At 38.3% G+C, this 21791-nt stretch overlaps 1 pseudogene; it reads right to left on the bottom strand.

Moving 5' to 3' along the window:
* Positions 1–21791, bottom strand: part of LOC120175187 — a 48077-nt pseudogene that overhangs the window by 995 nt on the left and 25291 nt on the right.

Here is a 21791-nt window from a genome sequence, read left to right on the forward strand (position 1 = left end):
AATTGTATGTGCTTCGTTCTGGAATGAAAAGACGGATTCTTCGCTAGATGGATAGCACTTTGACTGTCGCAGTACAAGACATTGTTCTCTTGTTTCTTGCCTAACTCTTCCAAGAAACTTTGGAGCCAAACCATCTCCTTGCTGCTTCTGTAACAACGACATATTCTGCTTCAGTTGTGGAGAGAGCAACTATCTTCTGTAGTTGAGAAACCCAACATAATATTATAAATTAAATATATCTTTGAATTTTTAATTTGTAATAATAAAGACAATATATAATTAATAAGTACCAATTTTGGGCGTTGTAGGGGTGCTAATCCTTCCCTAAACGTAACCGACCAAAAATCCCTTTTTATTTCTAAAAAGAATGAATTTTTGGTTAAACGCAGATCAATTTATCTTTTAACTAATGTTTTCTTAAAAACTCTTTTAAAAGATAATTTTTAGGTATTCGACCTACCTGACCCAAAAGGCCGATGGCGACTCCCAAAACATTTTAAAAACCACTGCAGTACCTCCTAGAGTATAAATATATCCTGTAGTGTTTTTTTTGATGTCAACATTTCCGGCTAAGTCAACATCTACATAGCCTGTAAGTATCGTATCTCCACCTTTGAAACAAAGTGCTTTGTTTGTAGTACCCCGCAAATATCTGATGATCCATTTGACAGCTTCCCTGTGTACCTTGCCTGGATTATTCATGTACCTGCTAACAGCTCCCACTGCATGAGCAATATCTGGTCTAGTACAAACCATGGCATACATCAGACTTCCAATTGCTGAGGCATACGGCACCTTTACCATGTGTGCACGTTCTTCCTCTGTCTTTGGTGACTGTTCTTTGGAGAGTCTGAAATGAACACCTAAAGGTGTACTTACTGGTTTAGCATCTTGCATGTTGAACCTGGAGAGTACTTTGTTGATGTACTCAGCCTATGATAACATCAAAGTCCCCGACTTTGTGTTTCTCTTGATCCTCATCCCAAGAATCTGCTTTGCAACACTCAGATCTTTCATTGCAAACTGCTTCGACAATTTTTGCTTCAAGTTTATAATCTCTTGCATGTTTGAGCCTGCAACGAGCATGTCATCAAACATACAACAATAAAATAATGAAGTTGTTGTCAAACCTCTTGATGTAACAACAATGATCTACTTGGCATCTGGTAAAACCACTACTACTCATGAAGCTATCGAACTTCTTGTACCACTGTCTAGGAGCTTGTTTTAAACCATACAAGCTCTTCCTCAACCTGCATACCAGGTTTTTGTTTCCTGCCTCTATGAAGCCTTTTGGCTGCCTCATATAGATTTCTTCCTCCAAATCACCATGAAGGAAAGCTGTCTTTACATCTAACTGCTCAAGATGTAAATTTTCTGCAGCTACAATTTTCAACACCAGTCTGATTGTAGACAGTTTTACAACCGGAGAGAAAATTTCATTGTAGTCAATACCTTCCTTTTGTTAAAAACCTTTGACAACCAATCTTGCTTTGTAGCGTTTACTCTTATCGTGCTCTTCTTTGATCCTGTAAATCCACTTGTTGTGGAGCGCTTTCTTACCTTGTGGTAATTCAGCTAATTCTCACGTGATTGACATAAGCGAGTCCATCTTATCTTTCATGGAAGACTCCCACTTGACTGAAATCCTCCTTTGCATTGCTTCATCATAGCACTCTGGTTCACCATTGTCAGTCAGCAACAAGTAGTGCAAAGAATGAGAATACCATTGGGTTGGTTTAGGAATTCTGGAGGAGCGTCTCAGTTCTAGTGTGACTGGTTCTTCTTGAACAGTTTCAGGATTGATCTGAACATCATTTCCAGAAATCTCCTCAAACTCAGCAAATTCCTTTGTTTCAGCTTCGATATTAGAGCTATTTGATTCTATGGTTGACATGTCTTTGTACATTTCGAAAAATTTTGAATTTCCTTTACGATCGAAAAAAACGGTTCGAAGAGTCGCCACCAATATTTGATTAGGGTGTGATTGGGCACCCAAAAATGCTTTGTCATTTTAAATAAAAATTAATTTTAATTAAAACAACAAATTGAGGTCTGCGTTACCAAAATCCGAGTTCGGGAGTCGGTTACGTGCGGGGAAGGATTAGCACCCCCACAACTCCCTAAATTGGTACCTAGTCGATTAATTAACGTCTTTTCAATGAACTTTACAAATTCGAATTTATTTTGATTTTTGATCTCATAAAATAAAAATGTAAATTTAACATTCAAAAACACTCAAACAAATTAAATTAAAATTACCAAGTCATTTTAGAAAGATAAAGAATGTTCGATTATTTACAAATATTGAGACTAGATCTTAAAGATATAACAACCTTTTCTCGATATATTTAAATAAACCAACATTTCTTTTTCTCTCGTTCCCAAATTTTAGGTGACGAATCAATTTTTGGTTTCACTTTCGGGATACCTTTTATTTTAAAATCATTAAAAGCGGACCTCAAATCAGTTATGACTGGCCCACTTAAAACAATTTTAAATTAAAAATATATTACCCTTATATTTAAATAACGAACATTTCTTTTTCTCTCGTTCCCAAATTTTAGGTGACGAATCAATTTTTTGGTTTCACTTTCGGGATACACTTTTATTTTAAAATCATTAAAAGCGGACCTCAAATCAGTTATGACTGCCCACTTAAAACAATTTTAAATTAAAAATATATTACCCTTAATCCAATTATGAATATGTCGAGTTATGCAAGTGGGCTATCATGCAAATTATGCAAAAATGATGTCATGTAAAAATTAATTAAACATGCGATTAAAATAAATGAGTAAATAAATCTAAAGCTAAATTACTATTAAACAAAGACCACAAAAAAACTATCAATGCATTACATATACCAAGATCAACATAAAACTGAGACCACTTGTAAACTAAAATGAAAACCGAGAAAATGTTATGCCAAATATGCAACATCACATAAACTTAAAATAACATACCACATGACTAAAATGTGACATGCAAAAACCTTAAAGTCTAATATCTAAACAACATAAATTGAACAAATCAATTTTAGGACGAAAATTAAATGAACATAAAATAATAGACATAATTAGATACATGCAAACTTCTACCTAGGGACTAAAATGTAACATGCGAAAATCAACAGTTTAATGTCTAAAACAGCAAAGATTAAATACAAGAATACTTAGGGCTAAAATTAGATGCGGGTAAAATAAAGAGACAAAACTATAAACATGCAAATGTTGATTTATGGACTAAAACGAACATGCAACAATTCAGAAGTTAAATGTCTAAAATAACAAAAACTAAATAACATAACATTTGGGACTGAAAATTAAAACGCATAAAATAAAGATGCAAAATTGGAAACAGGAAAACATTCAGTTTGGGGACCAAAATGAAAATAAACACAAAAACTATAGGGATTAAACGACACTCTAAGGACTCGGTGGCTAAAAACTAATTAACCCAAATACTTACAATGACTAAATCCTAATTTAACCAAAAAATTTATTATGTAACTTAACTAATAAAAAAAACTAAACTAATTTGCTAAAACTAAACTTACCCGAGCCCCCTCTCCATTCTCTCCCTTCTTCTTCCCTACGATTGCATATCACCTAAAACAGAACATCCATGGCTGCCATCCACTGCGCAACTCTCTCCAAAACAAAAAACCCATGGTCGACGTTTGTCCACCACTCACCGACATAGTATCCTAAACCGACCACCTACATTCTATGACATCCTAAACGAAACCCTAACCGAAGCAAAACGGCCATCACAACCCTCCATCGCTCAAAGCCCCAACAACATAAGGAAGTATATCGACGAAGAAGTAAGGTAAAAATTTCATTATAGCTTTCATTTCAATGAACAAATTTTGTTTCTAACATTTTCATAATACATTTTTTTTAGATCATTCTTTCAAACGAAATCTCCTAAATCGCCTCAAAGATGCTAAGTTAACAAGCTTCTACCCTAAGGATGTAACCATGGCACTGGAAATGGCCCCAATTTCTAAGGTAAACATACTGCTATTCCTTTACGCTTTTGATTTGGGTTCGATTCGAAACACATACACACACACCGTTTGATCTTTGAATACAGGGAAAAGAATGTTGTTTACACTCACTGTTTTTATTTGTTGTTCTGTCTGTAACACAAAACAACCAAAAATCCAGACAATCTTTCGTGCCTTTCTCTTAAAAAAATTGTCTCTCTCGGCTCCAATCCCCCCTTGTTGTGTCTCTCCGTTATTTCTCATGGTTCCCCCATTAAAAAACTGACCCCCCCTTTTTCTTTAACTCTTCCCAAAAACTTCTCTTTAAGTCGTGCCCCCCACTTACAAACTGTTTTCTTCAGTTTTTACTCTCTTTTTCCATAACTGTTTGCCTCATTGCTTCTTACGTGGCTCCAAAAAAAATATGACTTGGTTATTCACTGGGAGTTACAAACTGTTATACTTATTTTAGTCTGCAATCCACTTTGAATCTTGTATTGGACCTCGGACAAAAACGAGCATCTACAGCTGCCCCTCTTTGCTCATTATCGTGTAACGATAGGGCAAAGATCAATAGATGATCAAGTTTGTCCGGCCATTAGAACTTCAAAAGATTAATCCGCTTCTCTATTACTTCAGGATAAGCAAGACTTGAAAAATCTTCGAATGACGGGTTTGCTCCCTATCCCTTCAGGGAGTATAAGACTCGACCAATCTTCAGCAAACATGTCTGCTCCCTATTCATTCAGGGAGTATAAGACTCGATCAATCTTCAACAAGCGTGTCTGCTCCCTATTCATTTAGGGAGTATAAGACTCAATCAATCTTCAATAAACGGGTTCGCTCCCTATTCGTTCAGGGAGTATAGAACTCGAACAATCTTCAACAAACGAGTCTGCTCCCTATTCTTCTACCAGAGAGTATAGAACTCGAACAATCTTCACCAAACGAGTCCGCTCCCTATTCTACCAGAGAGTATAAGACTCGATCTTCATAAAATGAGTTTGCTTCACTATTCTTCCGTGAAGGCTTATAGATGATTTGCTTCAAAGGTCAAACCTGAAAATCAAACATTATCAATCATGAACATATGCTTGAAAATATTATACTCAAAAATTTAAAATTTGAGAAAATTTCTGAAAATCCATCTCCATCGTGAAAACTTGTCTGGAAGCCATTGGATATGTGAATCTACTTTGGCTCAATTGTCGTTTAAACGTCATTCTTTTCAAGATTTCAAAACTAGTTATCCTCATCTTGATGCTTTTATATCTTCCATCTTCAACTATCCCTGGGAAACCTGTAGATATTTAAATCATCATGCAATTATGAATGCCATGATCCTATTCATGCCTAAATGTATGCAATTATGTAATTTAATGTGTTTTCTTCTTTGAATGAACTCAATTTCCTTTTGATCTCGATGGAACTCAGTTTCCTCTTGGGCACAAAACATTTGACCAGTTCACCCCAACTAATAATCTCAATTCCATATCTCTCGGCTTAACATGACCTTTGACTCTTTCCTTTCTTGAAACCCGCCAATACCCATGACCAACTTCTTGACCAATGACAATCTCTTTGGGTATTCTTATCATGGCTGAGATTTTCTATGAATTCCAAGGTTTTAGCTTCCCGTAGCCACACAAGCTTACATGTTTAAACCATTATCAACTTCAGAATACCTACATTTTCCAAAACCTTTTGCACAATAATACAAAATGATCTCATGTACTTCAAGTTAAGCTATATGTTTTAACTTTTCAAAATAAGATGCTTACAAAAGGGAAACGAACAAGAAAATACATCTCTTTATTTATATAATGCAAAGAATTTTAGGCAACTAAATGGCAAACTTTTAACTGGAAACAGTAAAAGAACAAAAGAGTAAGCGTCTTCAAATATCAATAATGCAAATGCTTTTGAATTGGCACGCCGTTAGAATGTCTCGAGTGTAGCTTCTGTCAAAAAGATCTCCAAAATTGTGATGCTTAAGAGTATGAAGCTACTTCTAAACTCCCAAATCTCTATCATTGGATGCCCTAAACCAGTATTGAACCTCATGTGCATTCAATTTCTCTTGGTTATTTTCAATCGAGACTCATTAATCTTTAGTCTCATCTCTGATCACCAACTGTCATTGTTACTATCCATATCAGGAGCTCTTTCCACTTCCAAAGTTGATTCAGAACCTCCACCATGCACGAATTCTGAATTTCAAACTCAACTCAAGTCGCCCTTTGCGGGTTTTTAACTTGAGACATCCTTTGGTTCCAAGACGCCCTTTTCGGGTTTTCGTCTTGAACCCTCCTTTTATTTCTCTTTTTTCATTTTTCTCTTTTTGTTTTTCTCTTACATTTTTCTTATATTTTCCATTTTTTCTCATTTTTTTCTTCTTTTTCTTCTTCTCATTTTTATTAATATTTTTTCATTTTTTTCTCTTTTTTTCTTCTTCAAGCGAAATATCTCTTAACAGCGTCGGAATTCACTAGATATGGTAATTCTGATCCGTCCATTTCAGTTAGGACTAGAGCTCCCCCAGAAAAGGCTTTCTTGACAACATAAGGTCCTTCCCAATTGGGCATCCATTTTCCTCTGAAATCCTTCTAAATAGGCAAAATCCTTTTATGCACCAAATCTCCCTCATGGAATTCTCGAAGGCGAACTTTCTTACCATGTGCCCGTATCATACATTTTTGGTACATCTGACCATGACAAATAGCTTTCAATCTCTTTTCTTCAATCAAATTCAACTGGTCATACCTAGCTTGGACCCATTCTGCCTCATCAAGCTTTACCTCTGACAAAATCCGAAGTGAGGGAATTTCCACCTCAATAGGTAAGACAGCTTCCATCCCATAAACCAAAGAAAACGGAGTTGCCCCAGTTGAAGTCCGTACTGAAGTTCGATAAGCAAACAGAGCAAAGGGCAACTTCTCATGCCAATCCTTATAGGTCTCAGTCATTTTCTCTATGAGCCTTTTGATGTTCTTATTGGCCGCCTCTACTGCCCCATTCATCTTTGGGCGATAAGTGGTGGAATTATGATGCTTTATTTTGAACTGTTTACAGACCGAGTCCATCATCTTATTATTTAAATTCAACGCATTATCGGAGATAATCCTCTCTGGTAAACCATATCTACAAATGATCTCATTCTTTAAGAATTTGCATATTGTAGACTGAGTAACATTTGCGTAAGAAGCTGCTTCTACCCACTTGGTGAAGTAATATATGGCTACCAAGATGAAGCGATGACCATTTGAAGCTTTGGGCGAAAGTTGTCCAATAACATCCATGCCCCACATTGAGAATGGTCACGGAGCTGTCATTACGTGCAACGGATGAGGAGGAGTATGTATCCTATCTCCATAAATCTGACATTTGTGACATTTTCGGGCATAATTGATACAGTCTGTTTCCATAGTTGACCAATAATACTCAAATCTCATAATCTGCCTGGCCATAGCATGCCCATTAGCATGGGTACCACATATTCCCTCATGCACTTCTTCAAGAATCAATTTGGCTTCTTTCGCGTCCACACATCTTAACAAGACCTGATCCAGACTTTTCTTGTATAGAGTCTCACCATCAAGCACATACCCTGATGCCATTCTTCTAATGGTTCTCTTATCATTCTCAGTAGCCTGTTCTGGATAACTCTGATACCTTATATATTGCAAGATATCATAATACCAGGGATTTCCATCTTCTTCCTCGTCAATATTAAAATAATGGGCTGGATACTCATAAGCCTTCATTTCAATGGGCATCATATTTGAATGCTCGTTCATCTTAAATGCTGCTGCCAGTGTGGCTAAGGCATCTGCCATTTGATTCTCTTCTCTAGGGAGGTAATTGAAAGTTACTTCTTCAAATTCTTCAACAAGTTCCATAACCAACTTACGGTATTCTACAAGCTTAGGATCTTTTGTCTCCCATTCTCCTCTGAGTTGGTAAATTACCAAAGCTGAATCCACATACACTTTGAGCATTTTTATTTTGTGATCAACATCAGCTCTAAGACCCAGAACACAAGCTTCATACTCGGTCATATTGTTTCTACAATCAAAATTAAGCCGACTGGTAAAAGGATAATGCTCTCCTTCTGGTGAGACCAAAATTGCCCCGATTCCATGTCCCATGGCATTTGAAGCACCATCGAAGTTCAACTTCCAATATTTTCTAGTGGATGCAACTGCTTCTTCTAATGAAATAGCCATTAAATCTTCATCTGGGAAATCAAAGCTCAACGACTCATATTCTTTCAAAGCCCCGATTCCATGTCCCATGGCATTTGAAGCACCATCGAAGTTCAACTTCCAATATTTTCTAGTGCTTGCAATGAATTCCGCTATAGCACTTCCTTTAATTGCCGTCTGGTTTACATATTGGATGTCAAACTCGGACAATAAGATCTGCCAACGAGCTAATCTTCCAGATAATGCAGGCACACCCATTAAATATTTCAAGGGATCAAGCTTGGATATAAGCCAAGTAGTATGATACAACATATATTGTCTAAGCCTTCAGGTAGCCCATACTAAAGCGCAACACAACTTTTCAACGGGTGAGTATATTGTCTCACATTCAGTGAACTTCTTACTGAGATAATAGATAGCCCTTTCTTTCTTCTCAGTTTGGTCACGTTGCCCCAGCACACACCCCATTGAATTTTCATAAACTGACAAATAAAGAATCAAGGGTTTGCCTGAGATGGGTGGCGCTAAAATTGAAGTGCTCGACAAATATCTTTTCACTGCTTCAAAAGCTCTTTGACAATCCTCACTCCATTCCCCTGAGTTATTCTTGCGAAGAAGGCGGAATATGGGATCACACTTTTCCGTCAGCTGTGAAATAAACCGAGCTATATAATTCAATCTCCCCAAAAATCCCCTGACTTCTTTTTGTGTTCGTGGGGCTGGCAAGTCTTGAATAGCCTTTACTTTAACTGGGTCTATTTCAATTCCTTTTTGGCTTACTATGAATCCCAACAACTTCCCAGATGTCACCCCAAAAGTACATTTATTTGGGTTGAGTTTTAGTTGGCATCTTCTTAGTCTTTTAAACAGTTTTCTCAAATTCACAATATGTTCTTCATCTGTCTTAGCTTTGACAATCATATCATCGACATAAACTTCTATCTCTTTATGCATCATGTCGTGAAATAACGTCACCATGGCCCTTTGATATGTTGCCCCGGCGTTCTTCAATCCAAACGGCATTACTTTATAACAAAACGTTCCCCACATGGTAACGAACGTCATTTTTTCCATATCTTCAGGATTCATCTTAATTTGATTGTAGCCAGAGAAACCATCCATAAAAGAGAACAAAGAATTTCCAACAGTATTATCCACTAGCGTGTCTATATGTGGCAAAGGAAAATTATCTTTTGGACTAGCTCGGTTGAGATCCCTGTAGTCAACACACATTCGAACTTTCCCATCCTTCTTCGGTACTGGGACAATATTCGCCACCCATTCAGGATATTTAGCCACTTTAAGAAACCCGGCATCAAATTGTTTCTTCACTTCCTCTTTAATCTTGAGCAGCATCTTAGGTCTCATTCTTCTCAGTTTTTATAGTACCGGTTTACATTCAGGCTTTATTGGCAGTTTGTGAACAACCAACTCTGTATCTAAACCCGGCATATCTTCGTATGACCAAGCAAACACATCCTTGTATTCTTGAAGCAATTCTATCAAATCATGTCGACCTCCAACTGACAGAGTGGTACCAATCTTTACTTCTCTCTTATCCTCATCTGTCCCCAAATTCAAAATCTCAGTAGGCTCTTTATGAGGTAGAATCTGTTTATCTTCATTCTCCACCATTTTCAGCAATTCATAAGGTAGTTCACATCCCTCATCATCATCACAATCCTCGATTTCTCCTTGACATATAGGCTTCTCAAAATCAATCTCCGGGTCAGAGTCATTGGCATTCATATTATTGATATCTGAGCTCCTGAAAAAATAATGAAAGAGAAGATATATATACATATATACATATGGGAGGATCTTTTCCCATATAAATAAATAGAAATAAATAAATACATACATATATACAACAAAGAATGAATGAATGAAATGCATGAGAGAATGTTTGCCATTTGGAACTAACCGAATGCATCTTTTATTGAAAGCAAGAAAAAACAAACAGCTTAACCCTTTACATAAAATCACCTATTACCCCAGGGTATGAACAACAGGGAGAAAGTTCCAGTGCATTACTCTGTAAAAGATTTGTAAACTACAGGCAGTTCTTCCGCGGTCCAATTGTCCAACACGAAGCCCGGCGGTGTAGGATAAATGCCCATAACTCTCATTTCCTCAAATTCATCATCAGTTATAACGTTAATGCCTAAATCTCCCAAGGCATCCTCAACCATCACCTCAGTGTTCCTTGAATTCCCTTGAAACATATGTCCCCCAGATATGAAAAAGCTGCTCAACGGCGGGAAGATCATGGGTTCCCAGCTAAGGTCTTCACCAGCCAATCTGGCTTTTCTCATTTCCTGACCCTTCTTAATTCCCCTCAGCTTATCCCTTGGAGTTGGCTGATACCCTAAACCAAATCGATCTCTTTTAAAAACAGGGCATATTGGATTCACCGGTCCTTGTAACTGTCAACCTAACCCCTTTCCAACTTTTGCTCCTCTTCCAAGAGTCAATTTGAGCCCCATCTTGGTACAGTCTGACAATCGAGGCTTTGGTATCTTCCTGCCTTCGGCCACAAACGTAGCATTGACAAACTCCAACGATCTGAAAGAACAATCGACGGCTTACTCATCAACTTCAATATACGGAGCAGTAGTAGAAACAGAAGCAATAATGTCCTCTTCAGCATGAATACATACCAACCTTCCATCAATCACAAATTTCAGTCTCTGGTGCAATGTGGACGGAACTGCACCGGCCTGATGAATCCAAGGCCTTCCCAACAAACAATTGTACGTAGGCATAATGTCCATTACGAGAAATTCCACTTCATAAGTTGCTGGACCAATATTCAGAGGAACATCAATCTTCCCCAACACTTTTCTTTTAGTCCCATCGAAAGCTCGAACCACACTTTGACAGGTTCTCATAAGTGTACTATCTAATAGGAGCTTCTTTAGAGTCACTAAGGGCATCACATTCAAAGCTGAACCATTATCAACCAAGACCCGGGACAACACATGTCCTTTACATTTAACTGTGATGTGCAAAGCCTTCTGACTACCAACCATCCCAGAAGGGATTTCATCCTTAGAAAAAGATAAAAAATTATCAGCTTGTACATTGGAAACTAACCGATCCAACTTTTCAATGGTAAACTCTTTCGGAACAAAAGTATGGTTCAAAACCTTTAACAGAGCATTCCTATGGGCCTCTGAACTCAAAAGTAATGATAAAACAGAAATACGGGCAGACAACTTGTGTAACTGTTCAACAACACTGTACTCACTGTGTTTCAGAAATTTCAAAAATTATGCCGCTTCACTCTCGGTTACCGGTTCATTGATAACAGGCTTATCTTCTTCTATCTGCACATCAACTTTTTCCCCCTTATCAACTGCAACCTTCTTCTCAGACTCTTTAGGTAGATTAAGAGAATAACACCTACCGCTTCTAGTAAAGCGTCCCACCTCATCTACTTCCTCATTTTCTTTTGTTACATCTCCCATCTGGCAATCATATCGCCAAGGCACTTGTTTATTATCCCAATATGGGAATGGAGATGGAGGTGTAATAACCACTTTCGGGGCTACCTTCTCAGCAACTCGATTCTTGGGAGTAATAATTAGGGGACAACTGGCATTGTATACCCCTTTAGACGATCCTTCTGAAGCGCAAACTTCCGCTTCCTCTTCTTCAGCAATCTCTCTAAAGAACTCAATTTCTTTACTGTTCATCATGTCTTGTACCAAAGATAGGAAGTCAGGACATTGTTGAATACTGTGTCCTTCACTGTTATGATACAGACATACCTCTCCACTGTTAAACTGTTCACCCATCAAACTGGGCTTCAACAATCCTACCTTGACCATCTGGCACCACACCCAACTCATGGGTGATACCATCTCACTAACATTCCTTACAATTCTCTTTCCTTTCTCGTCAGTAATCGCGTTAACTCCTGCCCCTGCATGGCTTGGCAATGGATTCTGAGCTATATTCGGCTGCTCACTGTCACCAAAGTTAATGACATTCCTCATTCTCAAAGCTTGGACAATCATCTTAAAAGCAGTACAATTCTCAATAGAATGCCCAGGGTTCCCTGCATGGTACTCACACTGAGCACTAACATCATACCATTTGGGAAAAGGTGGTTGCATTGGTGTCACGTGATACGGCGAAACCACATGCCGATCATACAAAATCTGAAATAATTCCTTATAAGTCATCGAAATTGGATCAAATTGAGGCCTCTCTCTCCTCTGGACCCTTGCTCATTGTCTATTGTCATTTTGTGTTGATGACCCTGCTCCTTGAGGACGGGAAACAGTGATGTTATTAGAATCGTACTGCCTCACATTACTGACTTCGTTTTCCTTTTTCCTCGTTGGTGGCCTCTTACTAGACTCTCCTCCCTCGAGCTTCCCATTCTTAACAGCCATTTCAATCATTTCTCCCACCGTAACTACATCAGCAAAACTTCGATAAGGATTACCGATAAGATGCGAGAAAAACGGAGCCTTTAAGGTGTTGACAAAAAGCATATTTGTTTCCTCCTCTTCCAATGGCGGGTGGACTTGCACCGCTACATCTCTCCATCTTTGAGCATATTGTCTAAAACTCTCGTTAGACTTCTTTTCCATTCCTTGCAACATCATCATGTTAGGTCTAACATCTTTTACATGTTTGTATTGCTCAAGAAAAGACTTAGCCAAGTCTTTCCATGATTTAATAGTAGCTCTACTCAGCTGGTTATACCACCGGATTGTCGAGCCAGTTAAGCTTTCCTGAAAACAGTGTATCAACAATTGATCGTCCCCTATGTATCCGGTCATCTTCCTACAAAACATTATGATATGTGCAGAGGGGCACCTGGTACCATCAAACTTCTCAAAGTCAGGAACTTTGAACTTTGGAGGTAAAACCAAATCCGGAACTAGACTTAATTCCTTTGCGTCGAATCCATAGACACTAGTATCTTCCTTCATGGCTCTGACTTCTCTTTCTAGCTGTTTCCATTTCTCTTCCAATGGATCGTTTTCGGTTTTCTTGGCTTCTTCATCAAGGTCCGAAACTTGACGATATTGATGTTCTTCCTGATATGAACTAGATCCAGGCTGTACGTTAACAGAAGCACCGACTGGATTAATGTGCACCTTCTCGACATGAACAGGGGTCACTTGAACGTTCTGAGATTGTTCTGGGTTAACCTTGGATGATGAAGTGGGTCCTCAGTTACACCTTCTGGCATAGGGCTTTTCCCATGTTCTGGATATCTTCCTTCCAACATACTCGCAAACTTGGCAAACATCTCCTTTTGGGCATTCATCATATCTTCTTGCATTTTCTTGATATTATCTTGTAACTCCAACTGAGCCTTCTCAATTTGGGCAAGTTTTTCTTCCATAACTTTCTTCATGGTTCTGTAGATATGCTTGGGATTTTCCAGTATTACTCTATCACAGAGTCATTTTGTTATCGTTGATATTTATTAATGAATATGAGATATACGATTATGAATGAATAAAATACAATGCAAAAATTTAAATGTATTAAAAATGCATATGTAAAATGCAGGGTGTTGATCCTGGAACGACTCCTTAGAACAACTCTTTATATTAGAACAACGTTCAATTACAAAGTTGAAACACATCACAAATAAATCTGCACCATCTCTCCTATTTGCTGTACATGTGCTAGTAACTCCACGATCTTCTGGTTTTCTTCAGCCTCGGGATCCAGTTCTTCAGTCACATCAGCAGCTTCCTCGGATAAAATGACCAAATATTGAGCTATTCTCCGCGCGTGTCCTAAGTAACAAGCAATAAGATCTTCTCTTTGCTTAACTCTCGCCTGAGCTCGCTCCCATCGAAAACGCCATTGTATATCCTCCTCATAAGGAACTATCAATAGCTCACTTGCTTGCCTCTGAAAATCTTGAACCATGACTTCAAGCTCACTCACTTGTTTTTTCAGACTTTCAACCTCCCTACGGCTTGAGCTACCTTCCTCGCTTCGGTATCGTCGTAATGCAGTCTCTAAAATTGAAATTTTCTCCTTCAACTTCTCATTCTGGGCTTGACTCTTTTGTAACCGCTGCTCTAAAGAATCATTTTCTTTCGATAAAATCTTCACTTGGTGCCTGCTTTGCTTGAGCTCTTCTTGACTCTCTCCGGCTACTCTTTTGAGGCTCGCCACCTCTTGCCTCAATTCGACAGACTTACTCGAGCTAGAACCTGTCTGAGCTTTTACCATTCGCTGATAAGTTGACCGAAGATCGTCAAAATCTAGCCGAAGTTGCTTCTCTATTTTTTCAATTCGATCTGCTCTACTCTTCTGAATGTCAATCTCCAATCCCTTTTGATACACTTCATCTTCTAGCTTCTGTAAAGTCATTCTCCATTGTCTCCGTTCTGCTTCGAAATCGCCCTTGGCTAACTCTAATGGAGATGGCACCACTCTCAACTGTTCCTCCACCGGCTGAATATTTTCAGGATTCACTATCGGGATGTTATCGTTTACTCGACCGCTTCTCCACTGCTCGTACTCTTGAGATAACTCGAAATCATAGGTGAACAAATTCACGCGACGAGTTTTCTTCCAGGCCTCAGCAACCCCTTTAACTTTACCCTTATACTGATCTCCTTTGAATGCAAAATCCGATCCTACCAAGTCCCACGTGGCTAGAATGAACTGCCTCGATCCATACTGTCTGGAAACTAGTAGCGGTGCATACCCAACAGAACCCCATATACCTGGCAAAGGAACCCAATCTCGCTCTCCACATCGGTAAAGTATATCCGAAGAGGTATTCCATGAAGCTCGCCACAAAATATCTCCATCTCTGATATCCTTGAAGATGACCATCCATTTTTCTTCGGTGAAGCCCCCAGGCCATTCTTTAGAAAGAAAATCTTTCAAAGGCGAAAACCCCTCTAGAAACACTCGTCCTGGTGCTCTTTCAACATGTTTGAAATGACTCAGAATCCACACTAGCAGCAAAGGCGCACATCCTATAAAGCGTCCTTCTCCCTCGCGCCTACAAGAACTCAAAGACCGGAACGTCTCAGCTAGAATAGCTGGAACAGGATCCACACGCTTGTCTAATCTTTCAAACAGGTCAACGACTAATACGTCTACATATCCTAGCACTTTTGGAAAAATAATGAGCCCATAAATCCCCAAAGCAAACAAGTCAAGCTTCTTTCTCTTATCAGGGTGATGAGCAATTACTTCTTTCAGAGCAGCCCAAGAGATACACTCACTGTCTCCCTTCTTCTTAATGTTTCTGACTACCCAATCTTCACTCATTCCGGTCATCAATAGTAATTTCTTCTTAAATGAAGGAGTGACTGGCAGCTTGGTATATATTCTATCTATCTGGGACCTCGGACAACGGACCAAAACTTGATACTCCTCTATTGTTGGTGTCAGATCCACCCTACCAAATGTGAAACAGCTATAAGCCGGATTCCAGAACTGCGCCAATGATCTAAACAGATTTCGGTCAATAGGAACATCCAAAAAATAAGGAATATCGCCGTACAACTGATAAAACATCTCCCTATCGGCTACTGTCCATCTTCCCCATATCTCCTTTAGCTCACTTAGATCATTCTGACGCACGTTGATGTGAGTATAACAAAATAACTCCGACACATATCCAAGCATCACGCTATCCCCATTGGTCAGTTGAGATTGTTCCGACCACCTCAAAACATCTGCATTGTCTTCAACCTCTTTCTGAACCGTTCGTTCCATATTACTGGCCTTCTATATGGACATCGATCCCAAATCAACACCATGTAATGGATCGTGCAATGCAAAACAAAAAAGAAACAAGGCAAAGATAACAAAAGATCGGTTAGTAAACATAAAGCAACTAAGTCGGGATAATAATTTATTCAAGAATCCTACCCACACATGTTGGCTACCCAATCATGCTTTATCAGATCCTACCCAACATGATATCTACCCCCATGCTTTGTTATTCACAAAAATAAATCCTAACCGCATGATATCTAATTCGCATGCTTGTTCAAAAAATAAATCTAACCGCATGATATCTAGTTCGCATACATTTATTCGAAAAAATGAAAATAAATGACTCAAAAAAAAACTTTTCCTTGTGTACCCTCCTCACGGGATTCTTAAGGTTCGGGTTAGGCTCCACCTAAGTTCAGGCTCTATGTTCACTATATGTTGGGTTAGGTTCTAAAGTAATAGGTTCTCGAATTGTCCTTGTCGGTTCCCCCTTGGGCTGTCGAACCCTCAATCTTGGCACATCATAGGCTTTAGGGGATCGAGTTCAATTTCGAGGGAACACACCTCCTTATGTCCATGCGGAGGTGATTACCATCACGAGGACCATAAGGCGTGAGCTCCAGGAGCGATCCACTATCCCATGCGGAGGTGAAAACCACACGAGGGCATAGTCTCTCACTCCTACTTAATTAGGACGGAGCGGGGTTTTAGCTCATGTTATGATAATGCAGCTGTGCAGTGTGTGAGGAAAAGCGAAAAAACAATCAATAAAAACACTCAAAATCAATTCCCAAAACACACAATTATTCTGAAATCATTAGCAAACAGATCAGTACAACTATTTAATTGTCAATCAAATTAAATTAAAGAAATCAAAATACAAACAAAACTTATTAAAAACAAAGCAAGGGATCAAAAATCAAATTAAAACTGTAGATGCTTAATTTGTCTGGGAAGTTAAAAACCAGAAAAAACGTGGGGGTCGTTAGCAATAGAGAAAGATATGTCTAGCAGTCAAGAAAACCGTAAAGTATCAGTTTCTATTATCAATTAACTACCAGAAACGTGGGGCACGGACTGAAAAACAAAAGGAAAAGAGGTTAACATCTATCATCAGGGGTAGAGGAGAAAAAGAAAAGGATAGAAATTGATAGCCATCGAAAGGAAAAAAATAATGAACCAGAGCGAAACGAAAAACAGAACTATCCATTAGCGGAGCGAAAAGAAAGGAAACCAAAGAACTCATCACTAACAACCATCGGTGGAACCCAAAAACACATATTACACCAACTAACACCAACCAAAAATTTCAGAGATCAAAACAACAATCCTTACCTTCCTGACTTGAAGAGGAGAACCATTATCACCGCTTGAAACCCGAGCCTTGTTGTGTCGTCGAGGGTAAGATTTTCACCTTGCGAGTACTGTTATTGCATAATATAGGGGTCGAGAAGTATGGGTTTTGAGGGCGATACCGAGTGGTTTTTTTAGGGCAGCACGGTTTATGCTTTGGGTAGGACGTTCTCTTAGATGAGTGTCCAGTTTTATAGGTAATTAGGTGATGAAATCGATTGGGTTTCAGGTATTTTGGTCTTAGATCTTTGTTTTAGGTTGGTATTTGGAGGGGAGAACGAGGTTAGGTGACGTCTACGCTCCTCGTCGGAGCCATTAGGCGGTAGAGGCCATGACGGCCGTGGTTGCGGTGGTGTTTAAAGGAGGGTGGAGCGTCGAGTTAGAAACAAGGAAAGTGGAGAGCAAAGCTTGAATGGCTGAAGGCATTCATGCGTGCAATTTACTTAGGTTTAGTGTAAAGTTAGGTTTTGTATAATAATATTTTGGTAAATTAACTTTTGGCCACTCAAACTTTATGGTAAATTAGATTTCAGTCCTCTTAAATTTAGCCTTGTTTTGCATTTCCGTCACTTTTAAAGTCTATTTTCAAAATTTAGCATTTTAAATTTGTCATGCTTTTGAATTATTTGAGCTACTGTTCATTTGAGTTTTCTTCTAAATTCATTTTAGTCCCTAATCGATTATTTTTCGTGTATTTAATTTTGTCCTTTTATTTTGCCTGCATTTAATTTCGGTCCTAAGTAGTATTGTTGTATCTAACTTTTATTGTTTTAGACATTTGAACTCAATTTTTTTTATGTTACTTTTTAGTCCTTAAACATTTAGGATTAGTATTTTAGGAAAATTACATAGATACCATTTAATTTGGGTTATTTAGGTGTAGATCCCTTGTTTATGCGTGTTGTTTTATTTAAGTCCTTGGTTTAATTTTCGATTTGCATGTTTAATTTTATGTGTATTCAAATTTAGTCATTATTTTAACTTGAATATATATACTTTTTAAATTTATAGTTTAGCATGTTATGATTTTGTTTTATATTTAGGTCACATGTATATATAATATGTTAATGAGCATAATTTTTATTTTTTAATTTTAAAATGTATGTATATAATTTTTTGTATGTCACATTGTATGCTATTTTTTTAATTTTTGTTTAATTAATTTTAGCATGATATTTTTCACAATTTGCATGATAGCCTCATTTGCATAACTCGACATATTACATAATTAGATTAAGGGTAATACCCTTTTAATTTAAAATTGTTGCAAGTGGGCAATCATAACTGATTTGAGGTCCGCTTTTAATGATTTTAAAATAAAAGTGTATCCCGAAAGTGAAACTAAAAAATTGATTCGTCACCTAAAATTTGGGAACGAGAGAAAAAGAAATGTTCGTTTATTTAAATATATCGAGAAAAGGTTGTTATATCTTCAAGATCTGGTCTCGATATTTGTAAATAATCGAACATTCTTTATCTTTCTAAAACGACTTGGTAATTTTAATTTAATTTGTTTGAGTGCTGTTGAATGTTTTTAAATTTATATCTTTGTTTTATGGGATCAAAAATCAAATTAAGTTCGAATTTGTAAAGTTCATTGCAAAAACGTTAATTAATCGACTAGGTACCGATTTAGGGCGTTGTGGGGGTGCTAATCCTTCCCCACACGTAACCGACTCCCGAACTCGAATTTTGGTAACGCAAACCTCAATTTGTTGTTTTAATTAAAATTAATTTTTATTTAAAATGACAAAGCATTTTTGGGTGCCCAATCACACCCCAATCAAGGATTGGTGGCGACTCTTTGAACCTTATTTTTCGATCGTAAAGGAAATCCAAAAATTTTTGAAACGAGAGGTCTTTTAAATCGCATTTGTTTTTAAATTAAAAAGAGATAATTAAGAACTAATGTGGTTTTCAAAATCTCACCTTTTTTCACTTTTTAGAAAAAAATCGTTTCGATAGCTTGGCGACTCCGCTGGGGACATTTTTTTTAGATAGTCAGGCCGATAGTCGATTAATTAATTGTCTTTGCAATTGAAAATTACAAATTCGTTTTAATTTGGTTTTTGATCCCTTGTTTGGTTTTTAATAAGTTTTATTTGTATTTTGATTTTTTTTTTTGATTTTTTTTAATTCGATTGATAATTAAATAGTTGTACTAATCTGTTTGCTAATGGTTTCAGAATAATTGTTTGTTTTAGGAATTGATTTTGAGTGTTTTTATTGTTTGTTTTTTTGCTTTTCCTCACACACTGCACAGTTGCATTTTCATGACATGAGCTAAAACCCCTCTCCGTCCTAATTAAGTAGGAGTGAGAGACTATGCCCTCGTGTGGTTTTCACCTCCGCATGGGATAGTGGATCGCTCCTGGAGCTCACGCCTTATGGTCCTCGTGATGGTAATCACCTCCGCATGGACATAAGGAGGTGTGTTCCCTCGAAATTGAACTCGATCCCCTAAAGCCTGTGATGGGCCAGGATTGAGGGTTCGGCAGCCCAAGGGGGCACCGACAAGGACAATTCGAGAACCTATTGCTTTAGAACCTAACCCGGCATATAGTGAACGTAGAGCCCGAACTTAGGTTGAGCTACACCCGAACCTTAAGAATCCCGTGAGGAGGGTACACAAGGAAAAGCTTTTTTGAGTCATTTATTTTCGTTTTTTTCGAATAAATGCATGCGAACTAGATATCATGCGGTTAGGTTTATTTTTTGAACAAGCATGCGAATTAGATATCATGCGGTTAGGATTTATTTTTGTGAATAACAAAGCATGGGGGTAGATATCATGTTGGGTAGGATCTGATAAAGCATGATTGGGTAGCCAGCATGTGTGGGTAGGATTCTTGAATAAATTATTATCCCGACTTAATTGCTTTATGTTTACTAACCGATCTTTTGTTATCTTTGCCTTGTTTTTTTTATGTTTTGCATTGCACGATCCATTACATGGTGTTGATTTGGGATCGATGTCCATATAGAAGGCCAGTAATATGGAACGAACGGTTCAGAAAGAGGTTGAGGACAATGCAGATGTTCTGAGGTGGTTGGAACAGTCCCAATTGACCAATGGAGACAGCGTGATGCCTGGATATGTGTCAGAGTTATTTGGTTACATTCACATCAATGTACGTTAGAATGATCTGAGTGAGCTAAGAGAGATATGAGGAAGATGGGAAGCAGCCGATAATGAGATGTTTTATCAGTTGTACGGCGATATTCCCTATCTTCTGGATGTTCCTATTGACCGAAATCTGTTTAGAGCATTGGCACAGTTCTGGAATCCGGCTTATGGCTGTTTCACATTTGGTAGAGTGGATCTAACACCAACAATAGAGGAGTATCAAGCATTGGCCCATTGTCCGAGGTCCCAGATAGATAGAATATATACCAAGCTGCCAGTCACTCCTTCATTTAAGAAGAAATTACTATTGATGACCGGAATGAGTGAAGATTGGGTAGTCAGAAACATTAAGAAGAAAGGAGACAGTGAGTGTATCTCTTGGGCTGCTTTGAAAGAAGTAATCGATCATCATCCTGATAAGAGAAAGAAGCTTGACTTGTTTGCTTTAGGGATTTATGGGCTCGTTATTTTTCCAAAGGTGCTAGGATATGTAGACGTATCAGTCGTTGACCTGTTTGAAAGATTAGACAAGCACGTGGATCCTGTTCCAGCCATTTTAGCTGAGACATTCCGGTCTTTGAGTTCTTGTAGGCGCGAGGGAGAAGGATGCTTTATAGGATGTGCGCCTTTGCTGCTAGTGTGGATTCTGAGTCATTTTAAACATGTTGAAAGAGCACCAGGACGAGTGTTTCTAGAGGGGCTTTCGCCTTTGAAAGATTTTCTTTCTAAAGAGTGGCCTGGGGGTTTTACTGAAGAAAAATGGATGGTCATCTTCAAGGATATCAGATATGGAGATATTTTGTGGCGAGCTTCGTGGAATACCTCTTCGGATATACTTTACCGATGTGGAGAGCGAGATTGGGTTCCTTCGTCAGGTATATGGGGTTCTGTTGGGTATGCACCGCTACTAGTTTCCAGACAGTATGGATCCAGGCAGTTCATTCCAGCCACGTGGGACTTGGTAGGATCGGTTGAATTCAAAGGAGATCAGTATAAGGGTAAAGTTAAAGGGGTTGCTGAGGCCTGGAAGCAAACTCGTCGCGTGAATTTATTCACTTATAATCTCGAGTTATCTCAAGAGTACGAGCAGTGGAGAAGCGGTCGAGTAAACGACAACATCCCGATAGTGAATCCTGAAAATATTCAGCCGGTAGAGGAACAGTTGAGAGTGGTGCCATCTCCATTAGAGTTAGCCAAGCGCGATTTCGAAGCAGAACGGAGACAATGGAGAATGACTTTACAGAAGCTAGAAGATGAAGTGTATCAAAAGGGATTGGAGATTGACATTCAGAAGAGTAGAGCAGATCGAATTGAAAAAGTAGAGAAGCAACTTCGGCTGGATTTTGACGATCTTCGGTCAACTTATCAGCGAATGGTAAAAGCTCAG

The sequence above is a fragment of the Hibiscus syriacus genome, unplaced genomic scaffold (genome assembly GCF_006381635.1).
Source record: "Hibiscus syriacus cultivar Baekdansim isolate YM2019G1 unplaced genomic scaffold, ASM638163v2 tig00112159_pilon, whole genome shotgun sequence".
NCBI classification, from domain to species: domain Eukaryota; kingdom Viridiplantae; phylum Streptophyta; class Magnoliopsida; order Malvales; family Malvaceae; genus Hibiscus; species Hibiscus syriacus.